Consider the following 7,411-nt stretch of genomic DNA (forward strand, 5'->3'; position numbering starts at 1 on the left):
GTTATACTATGGGGGAGGGACATACAAAGCAACTAAGAAATAATCTTATAAATGCATTAGAAACGAATGAATGAAAGGAAAAAAAACATTTAAATACATATCTTAGGGTTCATTTTCCTAACATCACCTTATCTGACCGTTACTGCTTGACTCATACAAATACTAGATATTGCAAATAAGGGAAACCATGGGACCTATGTTTCTTTGGGCTTGGCTTACTACACAATATAATTTTTTCCAAGTCTTTCCATTTCCTAACAAATGGGGCACTCACATTCTTTCTGATGGAGGGTTAGAATTCCATTGTGTATATATACCACATTTTCTTGATCCATTCATCTACTGAGGGGCATCTGGGTTGGTTCCATATCTTAGCTATAGTAAATAATGTTGCAATAAACATAGTTGTGCTGGTAGCTTTAGTGTGGTCTTGTTTGTAAACATTTGGGTAAATTCCCAAATGTGGGATTGCTGGGTCATAGGGGAGCTCTATGTGGAGTCTTTTGAGGAACCTCCATACTAGTTTCAAAAAGAGGTTGAACAAGTTTACACTCCTACCAACAACGAAGTAATGTTCCCTTCTGTCCCCATCCCTTCCAGCATCTGTTGTTATTTTCCTTGGGTGAGGTCGTATCATAATGTTGTTTTAATTTGCATTTATTTTATGGCTAGGAAGGTTGAGCTTTTCTTCATGTGTCTATTAGTCATCCTTCTTTCTTCTTCACAAAAGTTTCTCTTTAACTCTTTAGCCCACATATTTATTGGGCCGTTGTTTCTTTGAGGATTTGTTGTTGGGAGATTTACTTTTTGAGTTCCAGGTATATTGTAGATATGAGAGTCTTGTCCTTTGTATGGCTAGTGAAGATGTTCTCCCAATCCATGGGCTTTCTATTGATCTTGCTAGCTATGTCCTTTGCCATGCAGAAGCTCTGCAACTTCATGCAATCCCATATGTCCAACCTTTCTTTGATTTGTTGTGTTTCTGGGACGCTATTAAGAAAATTTCGGCCTGTGACAAAGAGACCTAGGGTTTCTCCTATTCCATTCTTTAATGTTTTCAGAGTGTCTGCTCTGACTCCGAGGTCTTTGATCCATTACGAGTTGATTTTGGTGCAGGATGATATGTAAGGATCTAACTTTAGTTTTCTAGCACCATATACTGAAGAGGCTGTCTTTCTTCCATTCTATTTTTTTAGTTACCTTATCGAAGATTAGATGGCTATAGGTCTGTAGGTTCATTTCTGGGTTTTCAATTCTATTCCATTGGTCCTGAGGTCTGTTCTTGTGCCAGTGACAAACTGTTTTGATTACTATGGCTTTAGAGTAGAGTTTGAAATTTGGTATTGATATTCCTCCAGCAGTGTTCTTTCCGTTGAGGAGCGTTTTTGCTATTCGGGGTCTTTTATTGTTCCATATGAATTTTTGGATTGCCTCTTCTATTCCCTTGGAGAAGGAGGTTTGAATTTTGATATGTATCACATTGAATTTGTAGATAGCCTTGGCAAGTATTGCAATTTTTACGATGTTAATCTTTGCAATCCAGGAACGTGGAAAGTTTTCCCAATTCTAAGTTCTGTTTTGATCTTCTTTTTCAAGTTTTTAAAGATTTCATCATAGAGGTCCTTCACTTCTTTGGTTAAGTTAATTCCTAGGTATTTTATTTTTTGTGGGGCTATTACAAATGGAGTAGTTTCCTAATTTCAGCCACACTTTTATCATTGTTGGAAAACAGAAAAGCCATTGATTTTGGGGGGTTAATTTTATACCCTGCTACTTTGCCAAAGTTTTGAATCAGCTTGAGTATTTTGGGAGTGGAGTCTATGGGATTCTTTAAGTACAAGATCATGTCATCTGCAAAGAGGGAGAATTTTATCTCTTCTTTCCCTATTTGGATCCCCTTTATGTTTGCATCTTGTCTTATTGCTGTAGCTAGGCATTCTAAAACTAGATTAAAGAGAAGTGGAGAGAGTGGACATCCTTGTCTTGTTCCTGAGTTAAGAGGAAATGGCTTTAGTTTTTCACCATTAAGTATAATGCTGGCTTTAGGTTTGTCATGTACACCTTTTATTGTATTGAGGAATGTTCCATGGATTCTTAAGTTTTCCAAAACCTTCATAATAAAGGGGTGCTGGATCTTGTTGAATGCTTTTTCTGCATCTATTGAGATAACCATGTGGTTCTTATCCTTGCCCCTGTTGATGTGATGAATAATATTAATTGATTTGCATATATTGAACCAGGTTTGCATCCCTGAAATGAATCTTGTTTGATCATAGTGTATTATGTTTTGGATGAATTGTTGAAGTTGATTGGCCAAAATTTTGTTGAGAAGTTTTGCATCAATGTTCATCAAAGAAATGAGTCTATAGTACTCTTTCTTTGATGAGTACATGCCTGATTTTGGGATGAGGGTGATGATGGCTTCATAGAATGTGTTCGGTAGTGAACTTTCTCTTTCAATTTCATTGAAGAGTTGGAGGTGTATTGCTGTGAGCTCTGCTTTGAAGCCTGTGTAGAATTCCTTTGTAAAACCATCTGGTCCTGGACTTTTCTTAGATGGGAGGTTTCCTATTGCTGTTTCTATTTCAATGCTTGATATGGGCCTGTTAAGATGGTTTAACTCATCTTCGTTTAGTATTAGCATGTCAATATTTGCTAGGAAAATGTCCATTTCTGCCAAGTTCTCAAACTTATTAGATAAAATTTTGAGACGTATTCCCTTATACTGTTCTGAATCTTGGTTCTTTCTGTGATGATGTTTCCACTCTCATCTCTGAGTTTATTTATTTGGGTGTGTTCTCTTCTTTTTCTCATAAGATTTGCTAAGGGTTTGTCAATGTTGTTAATTTTTTCGAAGAACCAACTCTTTGTTTTCTTGATTCTTTCCATACTTTTTTGTATTCTAATTCATTTAATTCTGAGTTAATTTTAATTATTTCTTTCCGTCTACTGGATTGTGGTTTATCTTGCTGCTCTCTTTCAAGGAGGTTCATATGTGTCGTTAAATTGTTGGTTTCAGATCACTCCAATTTGTTGATGTAGGAACTCAGAGCTACACAGTTGCCTCTGAGTACTGCTTTTGCTGTGTCACAGAGGAGCTGGTAATTTGTGTGCTCATTTTTGTTGAATATCATGAAAATTTGAATTTCTTTCTAGTCTCTTCCATGACCCACTCGTCATTCAATAGTGTGTGTTCAACCTTTGTGTATTACAGGACTTTCTTTGGTGGCATTCGGTGTTGAGTTCTAATTGTATTCCCTTGTGGTCAGAGAGAAAGCATGATATAACTTCAATATTTCTGAATTAGTACAAGTTTGCTTTGTGACCTAAAATGTGGTGTATTTTGGAAAATTTTCACTGTGCTGCTGAGAAAAACATGTATTCTGATGCTGCTGTGTGAAATATTCAGTAGATTGATGTAACAACTAGTTGATCTGTGCAGTTGTTTAGATCTGCGCTTTCTCTGTTGAGGTTTTGCCGAGTTGACCTATCTATTGGAAGATTGGTCCATTAAAATCCTCAACAATTAATGTCTTTGGATCTATGTTGGATTTGAGGGAAAGTAGTGTTTATTGGATAAATTTGGGTGCTCCATTGTTTGGTGAATAGATATTTAGAATTGTAATATCCTCCTGAAGGAGGGATCTCTTAAATAGCTTGTAGCGACCTTCTTTATCTCTTCTCACAAATTTTAATTTGAAGTTATTTTATCTGTTATTAGGATTGTAACTATCAACTGTTTATGGGGGCCGCTTGCTTGGTAGATTTTGGTCCAGACTTTAACATTGAAAATGTTTTTGGTTTTACGGGCTAGATGTGACTTCTGAAGGCACTAGACAGAAGGATCTTGTTTTTTAATCCAACTAGACAGTCTATGTTGCTTAAATGGAGACTTAAGTCCGTTAATATTGAGAGATAAGACTGAGAGGTATTTGGGGGTTCCTGCCTTGTTATCCACCTTCTTGGGGGCCCCTAAACCTGGGTTCTTCCTTTGGTTCTTGGATTCTCAGTTTGGGTGCAGTTTCTTGGCCTTTATTATGGTCTTGTTGGTTTTCTATGTGTAGGACATCTTTAAGAATCTTTTGTAAGGCTGGTTTGGTGGAGATGTATTGTTTCAATTTTTCTTTGCTATGGAAGGTTTTTATTTGGCCTTCAGTTGTGAAGGAGAGTTTAGCTGGGTAGAGTATTCTTCCTTGGTAATTGTTTGATATGAGGGCATGGCATACATCGTTACAGGCTCTTATTGCCTTGATTGTCTCTGCTGAGTAATCTGAGGTGATTCTAATTGGTTTCCCTTTATAGCTGATTAATCTTTTCTCCTTCACAGCTTTAAGGATCTTTTCCTTTGTCTGAGTTGTTCCTGTGTATTATAATTTGACTGTGGGATGTTCTATTCTGGTCTGGTCTATTTGGAGTTCTAAAAGCTTCTTATATCTGAATAGGCCTATCTTTTTGTATGTTTGGGAAGTTCTCTGCTAGGATCCTGTTAAACAAATTTCCTAGACCATTAACTTCTGTTTCTAGGTGCTCCCCTACACCCATTATCCTCAGATTAGGCCTTCTGATGGTGTCTTCCAAGTGTTGGATAGATCTATCATATTTCTTGGATTTGCCTTGGATGGATGTATGTTCTTTCTCTATAATATCTAGGCTGTCTTCAATCCCTGAGATTCGATCTTCTTCATGGTCTAACCTGCTGTCAAGACTTTCTAATTTAATTTTAATTTCTTCTCCTTCTAATTAGTCAGTTTTGATGGCTTCAAATTCTTTGTTGCAGCTTTGTTTTAGATCTTGAATGAACGTCTTAAATTCCTTAATTGGGTGTCCAGTGTTTATTCTGAAATAACTTATTTGGTTTTTTATGGTTTCCTTGGACTTCCATTCCTTCTGTTGGGTTCCATTCAGCATTCCCTTTGTGGTCTCCCTGACTTCCTTCAGCTCTTTTTTAATGGCTCCCATGAATGCCTTTAGTGATCTTTGTGTATTCTCATCCTGCTCTCTCAATTCCTGTATTACTCTTTGCTTAGCTTCCTGATGTTCATGCCATCCTGTTGTTCACTTTGCGTGTTCTCAGCCTGGTCACGCCTTTCCTTCCTTTCTCTTTGAGTATTCTCTATCTGCTCACGCAAATCCTGTATCATTTTTTTGAGTACCTTCCTCACGCTCATGATATTCCTGTATAAATCTTCGGATTGCCTCTTTTCTCTCCCTATCACACTAATACATAGTCCTTTGTAGGTTTTCAATCTTTTCCTGCATTGACCTTTTGTTTGCCTTCTCTCTTTACCTATCATGCTCATACAGAGTCCTTTGTATGTTTTCAATATTTTCATTTATCATGTTTGCCAGCAGTGCACTTTTCCTTTATCTGTTCTGTCTCCTGATTATCATGAGTGGGAGTGAAGATACCCGGACTTGCCATTTTTCTTGTGTTTTTCCAACTTACTCTGCCCATTTGGGATGAAAATAACAACAGTTTTTTGCTAGAACGCTTTCTTAAGGAAAGGATCACCCAAAGTCTGTATTTGCACAGTCAATATTCTGCAGATACAATCTAGTTCAACAGATACATCTATTCAACATTAAACAACTATATATTAATCGGCTGCGAAGAATTTGGTAAACCAGAAATTATTACGTTTAGGGAGAGATTTGGGTAAACAATAGGAATAGAGTGATGTGGGAAGGTACAGGGAGAGTTAACTGAGTCCTAATCTCAAAGTAGGAAATAAGTTGGATAGGATGAAAGTAGAGAGAGAGAAAAAAAGAAGAAAGAGAAAGGGAAAAAAAGTGACCAAAATGTAGAAAAGTAAAAATTAAAAATATGATGCAGAAAGGAATACAAACTATTCAGAGAAGAACGTGAATATAATGAGAGACGGGGAGGAATATAAAGGAGATGTGAAAAATTTAAAAATAAAAATACTTAAAATATTATATAGGTATAAAGAGGTAGTGGTAATATTAAGGAATTTAAGTCTAAAAGGTTTTGAATTGAGTAATGAATTTGTGGATTAAGTGTGTACACAATGGGGGATAAGGTCTACTAATCGACTACGGGTTTATCTGAGGATGTTCAGAACAACAATTAAGTCACATAAAGAAGAACAAAAGAGAAGAAAAGGTGAAAAGGATAAGAAAAAAGAAGAAAAGATCAGAAGTTCAGTAGAGCTAAACAAAAAACAAAAAGAATTTTTTAAAAGAAAAAGAAAAGAAAGAAATATGCACACACACATATACTCCTAAAATAAAAATTATAAGAGAAAAAAAGTTACTAGAAAAAATTTTTTTCAAAAAATGTAAAAATTAAAAAAAAGTTTCCAAAAACATTTTTTTATAAATGGTACCAAAAAAAAAAAAGAAAAAGAAAAACAAAATTTTTGTGAGGGGTAGGAAAAATCATGTATCTCCCTTGTGTCCATAACCAGCCTCAGGTTGGAGTCTCTGGTCTTTTTGTGGTGTTTGATTTTCCTGTTGCTTGGTTGGTTTCTTAAGTCAGTTTGTTTGAACAGGCAGAAAGATGCTCTGCTTTACCCAGGATTTTGTGATCCTCCTCCCAGGTTAGTTCAATGGAAGGGAGATCTGCTTTGAGTATCACAAAAGAGGGAGACGGCTTTTTCCTCAAGTTTGGAGATGCTGTGATGAGACTAGGTTCTGGGTAGTGTTGAAGCCTTTCAGCAAACAGTAGCTTTTCCCAGGGGCTAGTTTGTGATAAACTCACAGAGCCCAGCCTGGAGTCACTCTCAGGGTTTCTGTTTACTGAATTTCAATTGATTGTCATGGCTGCTAAAGGAGGGGCAGCCTCTGGCTCTGATTACCCAGTGAAGAAAGCCACTCCTGGGGCTAGCGCCTGAGCTGGGTGACTTTTCCCTGGGTGGAGCTCAGTCTGGCAGGTCAGCTTAGATTCTTGTGACCTACTAAATGACTCTAGTTTTCATCCAAGGCTTAAGTTGGAGCTAGCAGCTCCACCGAGCATTGTCAGTATCCAAGATGGAGATCTCCAGTACTGGAGGGTGAGGGATGGCCTTCCCTCCTCTGCTCCCTGAGAAGTATTGAGGAAGCATTATATACACTAAATTTGGAATGATACGGAGAAGATTAACATGGCCCCTGCTTAAGGATGACAGGCAAATTCCTGTCATTCCATTGCCTAATTTGTTAGGAAGTGGAAAGACTTGGGAAATAGATTATGAAGTGTAATAAGCCAAGTCCAAACAAACATAAGTCCCATGGTTTCCCTAATTTTCAATAACTAATATATGTCTGGGATAAGCAGAAAAGGTCAAAAGCTATGTACATATGACCAGAAAAGATTATGTTAAGGTAAATGAACTGAAGTTAGTGACACAAGTGTTTTTTTCTTTCTTGCTATTGTTTCTCACATACGTATAACGTTCAGTATGGTTTTTTT

At 36.9% G+C, this 7,411-nt stretch overlaps 1 non-coding gene across 1 annotated transcript; it reads left to right on the forward strand.

Moving 5' to 3' along the window:
* Positions 1 to 7,049: 7,049 nt before the first annotated feature.
* LOC138838577 (U6 spliceosomal RNA) lies at positions 7,050 to 7,159 on the forward strand. Its single transcript, XR_011375669.1, has one exon. It is a non-coding gene; the product is annotated as a U6 spliceosomal RNA (small nuclear RNA).
* Positions 7,160 to 7,411: the final 252 nt, after the last annotated feature.

Source organism: Dipodomys merriami, unplaced genomic scaffold (genome assembly GCF_024711535.1).
Source record: "Dipodomys merriami isolate MVZ:Mamm:240054 unplaced genomic scaffold, mDipMer1.0.p SCAF_283, whole genome shotgun sequence".
Classification (NCBI taxonomy): Eukaryota; Metazoa; Chordata; class Mammalia; order Rodentia; family Heteromyidae; genus Dipodomys; species Dipodomys merriami.